This window comes from Pan troglodytes, chromosome 5, assembly GCF_028858775.2.
Source record: "Pan troglodytes isolate AG18354 chromosome 5, NHGRI_mPanTro3-v2.0_pri, whole genome shotgun sequence".
In the NCBI taxonomy this organism is placed as follows: domain Eukaryota; kingdom Metazoa; phylum Chordata; class Mammalia; order Primates; family Hominidae; genus Pan; species Pan troglodytes.
This window is the reverse complement of record NC_072403.2, coordinates 129,609,980-129,628,248: the sequence shown is the minus strand read 5'-3', so window position 1 is coordinate 129,628,248 and position 18,269 is coordinate 129,609,980.

Sequence of the window (18,269 nt, the reverse complement as noted above, 5' to 3'; positions counted from 1 at the left end):
CTCATAAGATTGTTATGAGGATTAAATAAATGTCTAAATGCTTAATGTCTGGCATGAAGTAAAGCTTCAATAATAAGTTTATCTATTATATAATTTCCTATATATGTCATATTATTCATGCAACAAAAAATATTATATCATTTTATCTTAAATTTCAAGCAGAATTTGTTACCTTTGGTGTTATAATGATGCAAAGACACTAGCTAGCTTGTGACAAAGCTGCTTACATGTTTCAATTACTTTTTACAATCTGGTATAGCTTGAAAAGATAATCAACACCTATAAGTTTAAGGCTATACAGGATGTTTCACTTTTACCATCTCTGAGTCAGAAATTCTGTTGGATTAATAAACCTTGAACTGCTAAAAAACTATTATGAACTAAGATGGATACCAAGAACCATTATAGCTTTTATAAGCCTTTCAACTGAAAGTAACAGAAACCAACACTGGTTCTTTCAAGTAACAAGGGAATTTATTGGAAGGATGTTGAGAGCTCACACTATTGATGGGATGCTGGCAAACCAAACTTGGAATATGCGCCAACAAAGGCAGCGCTGAAGAGCAGAAATAGCTGCCCCTGCCACCATGAATCCTGCCGAACTCCTCCTATGGATACGTTAGTCACCAGAGATGCAAGTTCTGGGTGGGAGTGTTTGATTAACTGAGCCCTGATCCCATGACCAACTCCTGGCTCCAGGACAGGGAAGAGGAAAAGAAAAACATTTTAGCTACTATATGTAGGGGTAGTATCCTATCTTCCATGAAGATTATGCCAGTGGTGGACTATCCCAAACAGGAGGGAATATTTGGAGGGTGGACAGCCACCCAAACACTGATTGTCCACTACACCTTTAAATTGTTAGACATATTAATATCAGCCTGGTATCCACCTTATGACTAGTTGTCCAAAAAGTAAGTCTTACCAAGTGACTGTAGTTCAGTAATATTTGAGGGCAATCCTTACCTCATTTATCTTAGAAATCCAAATTGAGCCTCAAAAAGTCTGTACAACACAATAATTTGAAACAATTTAGAGTATGCAAATAGCAACAGTTTGTAAAATTTAAATAATTACATAGTAAAGCATAATGGTTATTTGCACATTTTTCACACACACACACACACACAAACACACACACTAACCAGTCAGATTATTTTCTTTTATTTTTTATTTTTATTTTTTATTTTGTTATTATTATACTTTTAAGTTTTAGGGTACATGTGCACAATGTGCGAGTTAGTTACATATGTATACATGTGCCATGCTGGTGTGCAGCACCCATTAACTCATCATTTAGCATTAGGTATATCTCATAATGCTATCCCTTCCCCCTCCACCCACGCCACAACAGTCCCCAGAGTGTGATGTTCCCCTTCCTGTGTCCATGTGTTCTCATTGTTCAATTCCCACCTATGAGTGAGAATATGCGGTGTTTGGTTTTCTGTCCTTGTGATAGTATGCTGAGAATGATGATTTCCAATTTCATCCATGTCCCTACAAAGGACATGAACTCATCATTTTTTATGGCTGCATAGTATTCCATGGTGTATATGTGCCATATTTTCTTAATCCAGTCTATCATTGTTGGACATTTGGGTTGGTTCCAAGTCTTTGCTATTGTGAATAGTGCCACAATAAACATACGTGTGCATGTGTCTTTATAGCAGCATGATTTATAGTCCTTTTGGTATATACCCAGTAATGAGATGGCTGGGTCAAATGGTATTTCTAGTTCTAGATCCCTGAGGAATCGCCACACTGACATCCACAATGCTTGAACTAGTTTACAGTCCCATCAACAGTGTAAAAGTGTTCCTACTTCTCCACATCCTCTCCAGCACCTGTTGTTTCCTGACTTTTTAATGATTGCCATTCTAACTGGTGTGAGATGGTATCTCATTGTGGTTTTGATTTGCACTTCTCTGATGGCCAGTGATGGTGAGCATTTTTTCATGTGTCTTTTGGCTGCATAAATGTCTTCTTTTGAGAAGTGTCTGTTCATGTCCTTCGCCCACTTTTTGATGGAGTTGTTTGTTTTTTTCTTGTAAATTTGTTTGAGTTCATTGTAGATTCTGGATATTAGCCCTTTTTCAGATGAGTAGGTTGCGAAAATTTTCTCCCATTTTATAGGTTGCCTGTTCACTCTGATGGTAGTTTCTTTTGCTGTGCAGAAGCTCTTTAGTTTAATTAGATCCCATTTGTCAATTTTGGCTTTTGTTGCCATTGCTTTTGGTGTTTTAGACATGAAGTCCTTGCCCATGCCTATGTCCTGAATGGTAATGCCTAGGTTTTCTTCTAGGGTTTTTATGGTTTTAGGTCTAACGTTTAAGTCTTTAATCCATCTTGAATTAATTTTTGTGTAAGGTGTAAGGAAGGGATCCAGTTTCAGCTTTCTACATATGGCTAGCCAGTTTTCCCAGCACCATTTATTAAATAGGGAATCCTTTCCCCATTGCTTGTTTTTCTCAGGTTTGTCAAAGATCAGATAGTTGTAGACATGCGGCGTTATTTCTGAGGGCTCTGTTCTGTTCCATTGGTCTATCTCTCTGTTTTGGTACCAGTACCATGCTGTTTTGGTTACTGTAGCCTTGTAGTATAGTTTGAAGTCAGGTAGTGTGATGCCTCCAGCTTTGTTCTTTTGGCTTAGGATTGACTTGGTGATGCGGGCTCTTTTTTGGTTCCATATGAACTTTAAAATAGTTTTTTCCAATTCTGTGAAGAAAGTCATTGGTAGCTTGATGGGGATGGCATTGAATCTATAAATTACCTTGGGCAGTATGGCCATTTTCACGATATTGATTCTTCCTACTCATGAGCATGGAATGTTCTTCCATTTGTTTGTATCCTCTTTTATTTCATTGAGCAGTGGTTTGTAGTTCTCCTTGAAGAGGTCCTTCACATCCCTTGTAAGTTGGATTCCTAGGTATTTTATTCTCTTTGAAGCAATTGTGAATGAGAGTTCACTCAAGATTTGACTCTCTGTTTGTCTGTTGTTGGTGTATAAGAATGCTTGTGATTTTTGTACATTGATTTTGTATCCTGAGACTTTGCTGAAGTTGCCTATCAGCTTCAGGAGATTTTGGGCTGAGACAATGGGGTTTTCTAGATATACAATCTTGTCATCTGCAAACAGGGACAATTTGACTTCCTCTTTCCCTAATTGAATACCCTTTATTTCCTTCTCCTGCCTAGTTGCCCTGGCCAGAACTTCCAACACTATGTTGAGTAGGAGTGGTGAGAGAGGGCATCCCTGTCTTGTGCCAGTTTTCAAAGGGAATGCTTCCAGTTTTTGCCCATTCAGTATGATATTGGCTGTGGGTTTGTCATAGATAGCTCTTATTATTTTGAGATACGTCCCATCAATACCTAATTTATTGAGAGTTTTTAGCATGAAGGGTTGTTGAATTTTGTCAAAGGCCTTTTCTGCATCTATTGAGATAATCATGTGGTTTTTGTCTTTGGTTCTGTTTATATGCTGGATTACATTTATTGATTTGGGTATATTGAACCAGCCTTGCATCCCAGGGATGAAGCCCACTTGATCATGGTAGATAAGCTTTTTGATGTGCTGCTGGATTCAGTTTGCCAGTATTTCATTGAGGATTTTTGCATAGATGTTCATCAGGGATATTGGTCTAAAATTCTCTTTTTTTGTTGTGCCTCTGCCAGGCTTTGGTATCAGGATGATGCTGGCTTCATAAAATGAGTTAGGGAGGATTCCCTCTTTTTCTATTGATTGGAATAGTTTCAGAAGGAATGGTACCAGTTTCTCCTTGTACCTCTGGTAGAATTCGGCTGTGAATCCATCTGATCCTGGACTCTTTTTGGTTGGTATGCTATTGATTATTGCCACAATTTCAGAGCCTGTTATTGATCTACTCAGAGAGTCAACTTCTTCCTGGTTTAGTCTTGGGAGGGTGTATGTGTCGAGGAATTTATCCATTTCTTCTAGATTTTCTAGTTTATTTGCATAGAGGTGTTTTTAGTATTCTCTGATGGTAGTTTGTATTTCTGTGGGATCGGTGATGATATCCCCTTTATCATTTTTTATTGCATCTATTTGATTCTTCTCTCTTTTCTTCTTTATTAGTCTTGCTAGCAGTCTATCAATTTTGTTGATCCTTTCAAAAAGCCAGCTCCTGGATTCATTAATGTTTTGAAGGGTTTTTGTGTCTCTATTTCCTTCAGTTCTGCTCTGATTTTAGTTATTTCTTGCCTTCTGCTAGCTTTTGAATGTGTTTGCTCTTGCTTTTCTAGTTCTTTTAATTGTGATGTTAGGGTGTCAATTTTGGATCTTTCCTACTTTCTCTTGTGGGCATTTAGTGCTATAAATTTCCCTCTACACACTGCTTTGAATGTGTCCCAGAGATTCTGGTATGCTGTGTCTTTGTTCTCGTTGGTTTCAAAGAACATCTTTATTTCTGCCTTCATTTCGTTATGTACCCAGTAGTCATTCAGGAGCAGGTTGTTCAGTTTCCATGTAGTTGAGCAGTTTTGAGTGAGTTCCTTAATCCTGAGTTCTAGTTTGATTGCACTGTGGTCTGAGAGACAGTTTGTTATAATTTCTGTTCTTTTACACTTGCTGAGGAGAGCTTTACTTCCAAATATGTGGTCAATTTTGGAATAGGTGTGGTGTGGTGCTGAAAAAAATGTATATTCTGTCGATTTGGGGTGGAGAGTTCTGTAGATGTCTATTAGGTCCGCTTGGTGCAGAGCTGAGTTCAATTCCTGGGTATCCTTGTTAACTTTCTGTCTCGTTGATCTGTCTAATGTTGACAGTGGGGTGTTAAAGTCTCCCATTACTATTGTTTGGGAGTCTAAGTCTCTTTGTAGGTCACTCAGGACTTGCTTTCTGAATCTGGGTGCTCCTGTATTGGGTGCATATATATTTAGGATAGTTAGCTCTTCTTGTTGAATTGACCCCTTTACCATTATGTAATGGCCTTGTCTCTTTTGATCTTTGTTGGTTTAAAGTCTGTTTTATCAGAGACTAGGATTGCAACCCCTGCCTTTTGTTGTTTTCCATTTGCTTGGTAGATCTTCCTCCATCCTTTTATTTTGAGCCTATGTGTGTCTCTGCATGTGAGATGGGTTTCCTGAATACAGCTCACTGATGGGTCTTCACTCTTTATCCAATTTGCCAGTCTGTGTCTTTTAATTCAGGCATTTAGTCCATTTACATTTAAAGTTAATATTGTTATGTGTGAATTTGATCCTGTCATTATGATGTTAGCTGGTGATTTTGCTCATTAGTTGATGCAGTTTCTTCCTAGCCTCGATGGTCTTTACAATTTGGCATTATTTTGCAATGGCTGGTACCGGTTGTTCCTTTCCATGTTTAGTGCTTCCTTCAGGAGCTGTTTTAGGGCAGGCCTGGTGGTGACAAAATCTCTCAGCATTTGCTTGTCTGTAAAGGATTTTATTTCTCCTTCACTTATGAAGCTTACTTTGGCTGGATATGAAATTCTGGGTTGAAAATTCTTTTCTTTAAGAATGTTGAATATTGGTCCCCACTCTCTTCTGGCTTGTAGAGTTTCTGCTGAGAGATCAGCTGTTAGTCTGCTGGGCTTCCCTTTGTGGGTAACCCGACCTTTCTCTCTGGCTGCCCTTAACATTTTTTCCTTCATTTCAACTTTGGTGAATCTGACAATTATGTGTCTTGGAGTTGCTCTTCTCGAGGAGTATCTTTGTGGTGGTCTCTGTATCTCCTGAATCTGAACGTCGGCCTGCCTTGCTAGATTGGGGAAGTTCTCCTGGATAATATCCTGCAGAGTGTTTTCCAACTTGGTTCCATTCTCCCAGTCACTTTCAGATACACCAATCAGATGTAGATTTGGTCTTTTCACATAGTCCCATATTTCTTGGAGGCTTTATTTGTTTCTTTTTATTCTTTTTTCTCTAAACTTCCCTTCTCGCTTCATTTCATTCATTTCATCTTCCATTGCTGATACCCTTTCTTCCAGTTGATCACATCAGCTCCTGAGGCTTCTGCATTCTTCACGTAGTTCTCGAGCCTTGGCTTTCAGCTCCATCAGCTCCTTTAAGCACTTCTCTGTATTGGTTATTCTAGTTATACATTCGTCTAAATTTTTTTCAAAGTTTTTAACTTCTTTGCCTTTGGTTTGAATTTCCTCTTGTAGCTCGGAGTAGTTTGATCATCTGAAGTCTTCTTCTCTCAACTCGTCAAAGTCATTCTCCGTCCAGCTTTGTTCCGTTGGTGGTGAGGAACTGCGTTCCTTTGGAGGAGGAGAGGTGCTCTGCTTTTTAGAGTTTCCAGTTTTTCTGCTCTGCTTTTTCCCCATCTTTGTGGTTTGATCTACTTTTGGTCTTTGATGATGGTGATATAGATGGGTTTTCGGTGTGGATGTCCTTTCTGTTTGTTAGTCTTCCTTCTAACAGACAGGACCCTCAGCTGCAGGTCTGTTGGAGTTTGCTAGAGGTCCACTCCAGACCCTGTTTGCCTGGGTGTCAGCAGCGGTGGCTGCAGAACAGCAGATTTTCGTGAACCGGGAATGCTGCTGTCTGATCGTTCCTCTGGAAGTTTTGTCTCAGAGGAGTACCCGGCCGTGTGAGGTGTCAGTCTGCCCTTACTGGGGGGTACCTCCCAGTTAGGCTGCTCAGGGGTCAGGTGTCAGGGACCCAGATGAAGAGGCAGTCTGCCCGTTCTCAGATCTCCAGCTGCGTGCTGGGAGAACCACTGCTCTCTTCAAAGCTGTCAGACAGGGACATTTAAGTCTGCAGAGGTTACTGCTGTCTTTTTGTTTGTCTGTGCCCTTCCCCCAGAGGTGGAGCCTACAGAGGCAGGCAGGCCTCCTTGAGCTGTGGTGGGCTCCACCCAGTTCAAGCTTCCCAGCTGCTTTGTTTACCTAAGCAAGACTGGGCAATGTCGGGCGCCCCTCCCCCAGCCTCGCTGCCGCCTTGCAGTTTGATCTCAGACTGTTGTGCTAGCAATCAGGGAGACTCCGTGGCCATAGGACCCTCCGAGCCAGGTGCGGGATATAATCTCCTGCTGCGCCGTTTTTTAAGCCCATCGGAAAAGCACAGTATTAGGGTGGGAGTGACCTGATTTTCCAGGTGCTGTCTGTCACCCCTTTCTTTGACTAGGAAAGGGAACTCCCTCACCCCTTGCACTTCCCAAGTGAGGCAATGCCTCACCCTGCTTCAGCTCACGCACGGTGCGCTGCACCCACTGTCCTGCGCCCACTCTCTGACACTCCCTAGTGAGATGAACCCGGTACCTCAGATGGAAATGCAGAAATCACCCGTCTTCTGCGTCACTCATGCTGGGAGCTGTAGACCGGAGCTGTTCCTATTTGGCCATCTTGGCTCCTCCCCCACTATTTTCTATTACAATAGCATTTGTAATGATCACCTAAGTAACTGTAGCTTTTTCCATCCGTATTACTTTCCTGTGGCTGTTGTAACAAATCATCACAAATTAGTGGCTTAAAACACAAAAATTTATTCTCTTGAAGTTCTGGAGGGCTGAACTTTGAATCAAGTTGTGAACAGGGCCACATTCCTTCCTAAGACTCTAGGGGAGAATCTGTTTCTTGCTTCTTCCAGCTACTGACAGTATTAGGTATTCTTTGGCTTGTGGCTATATCACTCCAATCTCTGCCTCATGGTCACACCGCCTCCTCCTCATCTGTATGTCTTCTCCTCTGTGTGTTCATGTTATCTCCCTTTGTCTCTTTTAAGCCTATTTGTGATGGTACTTAAGGCCTTCCCAGATAATCCAGAGTAATCCCCTTTCCTCAAGACCCTTAATTAGATCTGCAAAGACCCCTTTTCCAATAAGGTAACATTTACAAATTCTAGGGATTAGGACTTGATGTCTGGATGGCCATTACTGAACCTACTAAACCATCATAATCTATTCCTGTATATTACTAAAGTACCCAGTAAAATAAGACTGGTTTAAAGAGAAATTAGTTTCAAGGAAATGATGAGCATCAATACTTTTAATTATTTTTGAAAACAGAATGGTAGCCAGGTATTTCCAGGGTTTTCCAAAGAAACAAAATGAATAGGCTGTGGGGGATGGCTGAGGGAAAGAGACTGATTGATAATAAGGAATTTGTTCAAATGATTATGGAGTCTTAAGATCTGCTGTTGGCAAGCTGGAGACAGGAGAGCAATGGTGTAAATTCCAGTCTGAAGGCCTGCAGCCTTAAGACCCAGGAAGAGCCAATGTTTCAGTTCAAGTTCAAGGCAGAAAAAAAACCAGTGTCCCAGATCAAGGTAGTCAAGCAGGAGGAGCTCCCTCTTACTCACCTGGAGGATCAGCCTTTTTACTCTATGACTTTCAGCTGACTGGATGAGACCCATGAACATTAGGAAGGTCAGTCTGCTTTCTCAGTCTGCCCATTCAAATGTTCATCTTCCAAAGACACCCTCACAGACACACCCAGGATAACATTTGACCATGTATCTGGGCACCCTGTGGCCCAGTCAAGTTGACATATAAAATTAACAGTTACATCACGTCATGCCGAATTGCAGAGAATTCATTCTTTCTAGGAGATCACAAATTTGATTCCAGCAGACACATTCAAATAAGGATTAAGGTTGCCTCAGGGAGGACATACTGCAGTCATTTATTTATCTAATATTCGTCAAGCATCCACCAAAAGCATGTCATTGTTATGGGTGTGGAAAATGGTGCAATAAAAAAAGAAAAAGGAAATGCCAATGAAAATACCAAACATATTTGATGTTTTTACCTGTCCAAAAAAATATAAAATCCATATCAAATATTTAAAATTCAAAAAACTATATAAATTTTATGTAAGTAGAATAAAATATATACTACATGGATGAAATATAGAATCCTGGCTTTTTCAATATGAAGTATGCTATATAGGTGTTCCTTTACTAGAATACTACAAATTATTGAAAACTTAGGAGGCATAAAACATAGAAAGAGTATAAATCAATGTTTCTCTTTCTTCAGTTATCTATATTTTACTTTCAAATATATGAAAAACTGAGTTAAAAATCCATCCATCCCAGACCCCAACTAAAGTTTATTCCTGTCTTATTTCCTATTGTGAATCAGTTTATAGCTTAATGATATATTAAAAATGCTTTACCTGCTGCCATGTTAGAAAAATTGAAGTACAATAAAAACGACGTGTAACAACTTTGTAGAAGCATGTCGTGTGCAGAAAATTATTTGCACTAACATATTTTCCCCTCAAGGGAAGCAACCTTCATATCCAAACCACTTACTACTTTTTAAAGAGAAGTTGTACTTTTCCATTTTCCCATAGTAACAACATCCAAATTTAAATGACAAAATCAAAAATAACTTTCTCACAACTGACCAGACTGAAATCATGATACAGTTACCTACTGATGGAAACCATATCAAAAATGTAAGGTACTTTATATAAACATAAATTGCTTCTGAGATAAAAAATTAACTAACATAATGATGTTTCTGTAATAGAAATTCAAAGTTAATTATTAACTTGCCTGAGTCTAGTTTCCCAGAGAGGGAGTTGGAATTTGCAAAGCTACATAGAAACTGACTATGCCTAGCACTTAAGGCAATCATTCTCAGTTAACCCCAAATCTTGGACTTCAGTGTCTTGGTCATGCCAGGAAAGAGGCAGGTGAATCCTACTACCAGATTGCCACATCACTTGGAACCAGGCCCCTGATTACAACAAGGGAGGAAAAAAAACAACCCCCATCCCTTCACACACACACCCTAATCACAAAGCCTGAGCTATTAGGATAGGGCCAGGATCCCCCTAGTCCCTGATCAACCAGCAGGATGCCAGTGCCTTCCTAGTCATGCAGGTTAGAAGGCCAACAATCTAAGTATTCTTTCTGAATAGAATACCAATCCCTGCTAAAATCTCTATGCATTTTCTAGAGGGGATGGACAATGGCATCCCCTGGATATTACTTGTCTTTGGTAGTTTTCTCCCAGTGAATGCTGTTCTAGCAGACTTGATCAATGTACTGCCTGACCATTTGAGCTTGCTTGTATAATAAAAGCATAATATTCCTATTCAAAAATGTATTTTCTCTTAAGCAATTTTAAAACTACATTTTTAAAAATATTAACTTGGGGTGGTCATATTCTTTTGATAAAGCTGGCAAATATTTCTTACTTATGAAATTTAAGAAAATGAAGGTTAGACAAGATCATCAGTATTGTAAAATGTGTTTACAAAGTAAAATATTTAGCATTGCTAGAGATTTGTAATAAGTGGTAGCTCTAACATGAATTTGGAAGTCTCAGGCTGACTTTCTCTACTGCACAGACTCACCAGTAAGTTGTATCAATAAATGTAGACAGGCCTAACCCATTGCCTTGTTTCCAAAAAAGGCCAAAAAGTAAAGGAATAGGAAAAGTAGAGTAGGCAATTGCAAAAAAAAGTAAAGCAAGGTTGTGAGCTTTATATCTGATAAAGTAGAATTCAGGACTCAAAGCAGTAAACAAGACAAATAAAGATACTTTATAGTATTATAACCATAATTAAGATATAATCATAATGAAGATATAATCATTTTGAATATCTACATACCAAATAACAGCAGCCACCTTCATAAAGCAGAAACTACAGAAGATGCAAGAAGAAATGAACAGAAATATACTAAGAGATCACTATCAGTCCAAGACAAGTGAAAAAAGTATACATTAAGTATATAAAAGGCCTAAAAACAGAACCAATAATGTCAATATTATATATATCCAAAATATACCCTGATGCTAGAGAATCTTATCTTTCTGTCAAACAATGTGAAACATTCGAATAAATGTACTATATATCACAAAAATTCAAAAATAGAATACAACCAACATTCTTCAGTCACAATATAGTAAAACTAAAAGTTAGAAATTGTTTAAAACCAAAAATGTCATTTCACCCTGGAAATTAAAAAAAAAACAATTATCCATTAAACAAACAGCTCAGATCAGAGTGAAAAAAAATTGCCAAATTTCTTTTTAAAAAATCATAATTAAAACATAATATATTAGAATGTATAGTATAAAATTAAGGCAGTGAATAGTGGAAAATTTAGAGTATATACTTATATCAATAAAAATTAAAGAATCAATGTACTAAATTCAATACTCATTTCAAAAGCTATAAAAATAGTAACAGCTGAAAGATGAAATGCAATAAAGACAAGGTACAAATAATTATTTAGAAATGAAACAACAGACTAAATAATCTGACTCTTAAAACATTCATCAACAAAATAAATGGTCACTAGTTAACCAGTCAAAGTGGGGAGGGAAGAGATGACAGGAAGAACACAAATACACAAAACAGGAAATAAAGAGGGAAAAATGACTTTGACACAAATGCTATATTTTAAAAAATGAGAGACTGCTTAATACATATCTTTCCAAATAAATTTGAAAACCTAGATGAAACAGATATTTCCTCAGAAAATATCTATCAAATCTGACAAGATAGAAAGTAAAAATTGAAACGTAAAAACTTATCAAAAACTAACCTAACTAGCACCGGCCCTAGATGGTTTCAGAGGGGAATTCTACCAAATCTTCAAGAACCAAATACTCCCAATGCTATTTAAACACTTCCAAAAGAGGAAAAAACTTTCCATTAATTTTTATAAAGAAAACATAACATTGACTCCAAACCTGAATTATACTGCAAAGGACAGAAAATTTTAGACCTACCTCACTTAAGAACACCAATGCAAAATTTTAATTAAAAAAAAATCCCATTTACAATACTAAAAAAAAATACTTAGGAAGAAATTTAACCAAAGAGGTGAGGCAACCTGTAAAGTGAAAACTATACAACACTGATAAAAGAAATTGAAGATGACACAAATAAACTAAAAGCTATCCCATGTTCATGAATTGGAAGAACTAATATTGTTAAAATGTCCACACTACCCAGTGATCTACAGATTCAATGCAATGACATTTTTCACAGAAATAGAAAAAAAATCCTGAAATCCATATAGAACCACAAAGACTGTGAAAAGCCAATGCAATTTTGAGCAAAAAGAACAAAGTTGGAGACATAACATTACCAACTTCAAAATATACTACAAAGTTATATATAGTGATCAAAACAGCATGGTACCAGCATAAAAACAGACACATAGGCCAATGGAACAGAACAAAGAGCCCAGAAATAAATCCATACACTTATGGTTGGTTAATTTTAGAAAAAAGTGTCAAGGACACACAATGGAGAAGGAACAATCTTTAATAAATGGTGCTGGGAAAACTGGATATCCACATGTACAGTATTAGACCCTCATCTCCCACCATATACAAAAATCAATTCAAAATGGATTGAAGACTTAAACATAAGACCTGAAACTGTAAAACTATTAAGAGAAAAACATAAGGGAAAAGCTCTTCATGGCATTCGTTTGGGCAATGATTTTTTTATATATGATTCCAAAAGCATAGGCAACAAAAGCAAAAACAAATAAGATTACATCAAACTAAAAAGCTTCTGCACAGCCATAGAATCAAGAGTTGAAGAGACAACCTATGAAATGGGAGAAAATATCTGCAAACCATATATCTAATAAATGGTTAATATCCAGAATATATAAAGAACTCAAATATCTCAATAGCAAGAAAACAAATAACTGGATTTTAAGTGGGCAAAAGACCTGAATAGATATTTCTTAAAAGACATACAAATGGCCAACAGGTACATGAAAAAATGGTCAACATCACTAGTCATCAGGGAAATGCAAATTACAATCACGATGAGATACCACCTCACACCTGTTAGAATGGTTCGTATCAAAAAAAATAAAAGTGTTGGGAGGGGGATGTGGAGAAAACAGAATTTTTTTACACTGTTGAGGGAAGGTAAATTAGTATAGAAAACAGTGAGGGTTCCTTAAAAAATTAAAAATAGGGCTGGGCATGGTGGCTCACACCTGTAATCCCAGCATTTTGGGAGGCCAAGGTCAGGAGTTCAAGACCAGCCTGGCCAACATTTCAAAACCCCATCTCTACAAAAAATTAGCCAGGCATGGTGGTGGGTGCCTGTAATCCCAGCTACTTGGAAGGCTGAAGCAGGAGAATTGCTTGAACCCAGGAGGCAGAGGTTGCAGTGAGCTGAGATCATGCCACTGCACTCCAGCCTGGGCAACAGAGTGAGATTCTGTCTCCAAAAACAAAAAATTAAAAATATAACTACCATGATCCAGCAATCCCACTGCTGGGTATTTATCCAAATGAAATGAAATCAGTATGTCAGAGATATATGCATTCCCATGTTAATTGCGGCATTATTCACAATAGCCAAGATATGGAATCAATCTAAGTGTTCAATGGATGAACAGATAAAGAAAATGTCGTATATATACATAATGCAATACCATCCTGCCTTTAAAAAGACAAAAATCCCGGTATTTGGAACAACATGGATCAACCTAAAGGACATCATGTTAAAAGAAACCAGCCAAGCAAAGAAAGACAAATACCAAATGATCTCACTTACATGTCGAATCTAAAAAAGTTGAACTCATAAGAAGTAGAGAGTAGAACAGTAGTTATCGGGGGCTGGGTGTGGGGAAGTGGGTGGAGGCAATTAGGGAGCTGTTGGCCAAAGAATACAAAATTTCAGTTAAACAGGACAAATAGGTTTATAAGATCTATTGTACAACATGGTGACTATAGTTCATAAGAATGTATTGTCATCTTGAAAATCACTGAGAATAGATTATAAATGTTCTTATCACAAAAAAAGTGAGTTAATGCACATTAGTTAGCTCAATTTGCCATTCTACATGTACACATGTATCAAAACATCATGTTGTATTCAATACAAATACCTAAGTTTTATGTGTCAATTCAATCAATTTTTTTTTAATTCCTGCCCTGACTTTGAGCTCACATTCTAGTAAGAGGCAGGCTATTAAAAATTAAGCTTAATAAGTAAATAAAATATATGTTAGAAAGTGATAAGTAATATGGGAGCAGGGTAAGAGGATCAGGAATTTTGAGGAAACAAGGAGATAGGTAAAGGCTTTCAAGACGTTTAACAGCGGCAGGAAAAGGAGAGATGCCATGACTCGAAGAATTAGAAAGGTTAAAAACCTAAAATACCTGTAGCTGAGGGGAAGAATATAGCACAGAGACTGGAAGGGAAAAAAAAAATCCTGAAAAGAGGAAGAAATGGTATCACAGGTACAATGTGAGGCTTGCTTGTGATAAGGAGTAAACTTACTTATTACTTGTGATAAGGAGTAAAAGGAATAAACTTTTTTTTTTCTTCACACAGGGCAGGGAATTTGGGGGTAGGAAAAAATGACGTTGACACGAGTTAGAGAAGGCCTCCTTGCAGCATGCTTAACTACCAAGAGCTAAGTTCATCTTTTTGGACATTAGATTTTTTTAAAATAGAGAATTCTTGGACATAATCACCAGTTTAGAAACTAAGTAGTGCTGTTTTATGTGTAATACTTATTTCTCCTTTTAATTGACAAAAATCCAAATTCTGAAGCACACAGGCTCATTTTGTTAACTTTGCTTTTTTTCTTCCAGTGCTCAGAAGAGTAGGCAATAGGGAAACTGATTATTTCCTTTAAAATAATTAAAGGCATCACCAACTGATATGCTATGAGCATTGTAGCTGGTCTTAACATCTAATAGGCATCTGATACCTTACAGTACATCTGATAGAGTTTGGATTTGCAACCAATTTGATATTCTGCATACTCATGTATAGATAGCTTTCAGCTTCCAAGTAACTCATAAATTAATATTTAATGAAATAATTTGCCTGGAGATTTTCTGTACTTTCCTATTAATCTCCTGGATTCTTTACATTTGGTGTGCCCTGCACACTCCAGTCAATGACAGTTATGAGGACTAGTTTCTCATATACATTTACATCTCATATGTACCTGAACAATAGCAGGTTTATTTCCCTCTTATTATCCCCTAGAAAAGTCATTGATCTCCAGGGCAAGCAAAATTCCTTTATAAAAAACACTCTAATTACTTATTTGTGGAAATCACAGAAGGTTGAAACCACCTCAATGTTGTGCTTTCAGAAGGCTAAAAAAAGACCACCAGATGAATTATTTAAAAACAATAGGTAAAGAAATTTAACAGTGATTTAGTCTGTTCTTGGAGATGTGACCTCAAAAACAAGCCATAGTTGTGTTACAAACACACATTTTAAAGATCATTTTTTTGGCCTGGCGCAGTGACTCACGCCTAGTAATCCCAACACTTTGGGAAGCTGAGGCAGGCAGATTGCTTGAGCTCAAGAGTTTGAGACCAGCCTGGGCAACATGGCGAGACCCTGTCTCTTCCAAAACCACAAAAAAAAAAAAAAAAAAAAAAGCCAGGCATGGTGTTGTCTTGCGGGAAGTCAGGGACCCCGAATGGAGGGACTGGCTGAAGCCATGGCAGAAGAACATCAGTTGTGAAGATTTCATGGACATTTATTAGTTCCCCAAATTAATATTTTATAATTTCTTACGCCTATCTTTACTGCAATCTCTGAACATAAATTGTGAAGATTTCACGGACATTTATCACTTCCCCAATCAATACCGTTGTGATTTCCTGTGCCTGTCTTTAATCTCTTAATCCTGTCATCTTCGTAAGCTGAGGGTGTTTGTCACCTCAGGACCCTGTGGTGATTGCATTAACTGCACAAATTGTTTAAACAATATGAAATCTGGGCACCTTGAAAAAAGAACAGGATAACAGCCATGTTCAGGGAACAAGGGAGATAACCATTAGGTCTGGCTGCCTGAGAGCCAGGCGGAACAGAGCCATATTTCTCTTCTTTCAAAAGCAAATAGGAGAAATATTGCTGAATTCTTTATCTCAGCAAGGAACATCCCTGAGAAAGAGAATGCGTTCCTATGGATAGGCCTCTAAAATGGCCACTCTAGGGACGTGTCTTTTACAGTTGTAGATAAGGGATGAAATAAGCCCCAGTCTCCCATAGCGTATCCAGGCTTATTAGGATGAGGAAATTCCCGCCTAATAAATTTTGGTCAGATCGGTTGTCTACTCTCAAACCCTGTCTCCTGATGTTATCAATGACAATGGGTGCCCAAAACTTCATTAGCAATTTTAATTTCACCCTAGTCCTGTGATCTCACCCTGCCTCTATTTGCCTTGTGATATTTTATTACCTTGTGAAGCATGGTAACCTCTGTGACCCACACCCTATTCGTACACTCCCTCCCCTTTTGAAAATCACTAATAAACTTGCTGGTTTTGCGGCTTGGGGGGCATCACAGAACCTGTCAACATGTGATGTCTCCCCTGGACACCCAGCTTTAAAATTTCTCTCTTTTGTACTCTTTCCCTTTATTTCTCAGACCAGCCAGCACTTAGGGAAAATAGAAAAGAACCCACGAAGAATTATCAGGGGCGGGTTCCCCCGATAATGTGCACCTGTGGTCCCAGCTACTCAGGAGGCTGAGGTGGGAGCCTGGGGGTCAGAGATTGCACCACTGCACTCCAGCCTGGGTGACAGAGTGAGACCCTGTCTCATTAAACTGTGGAAATCACAATTACCTACAGAATGAATGGGAGAAACCGCTAATTTAATGTTTATACAATGGGTTATCTGAAGCATGAGATTTCTCATAACTTTGTATATGGATAAAACATTACTATCTGTCAAAGAACACATTTTCTTTCAAATAAACTTAAGATAACAAACCAACAGACTTTGGAAAACTGGTAGTCAAATGTCAAAGATAAATGTGAACATAATGAATATAATTAATGAGTGGGCAAATGTTAATATATAATTTCATACAATTAAAATATGCACATATAATTTAGGATCTAGAATGAATTCTAAATAAATCTGATGTTTTAAAAAATTAACCTATAGGATAAATTTTAGGCAACATCCAGTACCACCCCACCTTCCCACAAATTAAGTGACAAAATTATAGAAATCACACTAGACCAAAGATTCTGAGACTTGGCACTACTGACATTTGAGGCTAATTCTTTGATCCAAGGGCTGTCCTGTGTATTGCAGCATGTTTAGCAGCATCCTTGGCCTCATCCCACTTGATACCACTAGTATACCTCCTGAGTTGTGACAAAAATGTCTCCAGTTGTCAAATGTCCACTGGGGGGCAAAATCACTCCAGGTGAGAACCACTGCACTAGAAAAATGAATGCCATGTCAAACACCCCCAGGTAAGTAGCTTCCACATTTTTCTGAATGTCCCATTTTCTAATTGTCTGAAATCTAAGTAAAATACATGGTGACAACAGTTGCTTACTATTATCATTACCTATATCTACTTCTATTTCATGTAAAATAAAAAATTTGCCTGGCGTGGTGGCACACAACCTGTCAGGCCAGCTACTCATGAAGCTGAAGTGGGACGATCGCTTGAGACCGAATTCAAGCCTAGCCTGGGCAATACAGTGAGATCTCATCTCTAAAAAAAAGAAGAAAGAAATTTAAGGCACTTATTAAGTATAGCTGTTACTGATAAATTAACACTGAAAAATACACATTTATTAAAATAAAGCACTCATAGAACCAAATCCATAAGATATAGCAATTGAAATAAATCTTTATCGGAATGGAAACATTACTCTATACAAGGACAGAACTATGCTGTTAGCATTTATCCATATTCTGAATTTTTCTTTTTTTCCAGGATTGCCTTTTCCAAGCCAGATGTTTTTCTTGTCCTTGTAACAGCAACTTAAATTACTAATACTAATGAAGGGGACTATGAACAGTCAATAGCAGATATTGCTAATAGTTTGACCTCAGAGTACATTTTATTTGTTGCAATCATCTGGATACGTCATGCTAAAATTCACTTAACAGTCCTTGAATCACTAGATGAGGGAGAGATGAGCATAAAATTATTTGAAGAATTTGGGCCAACATTAAATATTAAGAATAACTGAATGTGGACTATAATTTTTTAAAACATTTTATTTTCATGTGCTATTGTAATTTATATCCAGACACAATAATCAAATACAAAAGAGAATGCAAGACTCTCAATTTCTAGTTTATAGTTTTTTTAAAAATCTCTTTATTAACTTGTTACAGTAGAATACATTTTTTAAAATATAGTACAAAAAATTCTCGGTGATCACCAAAAATGTAATCAATAAGGTTACATTCCTTTGTTTCTCTGAATCTTCTTCCTATAATGAAAAGCGTATTTTTTAAACCTTAAGAAATTCTTTTTGCACTACCTTTTCCTACCCATTGCATCATAGTTTATGTCCCACCAGTTAGGATCTTGGAGAACTGCTCACATTAATCTTGTTT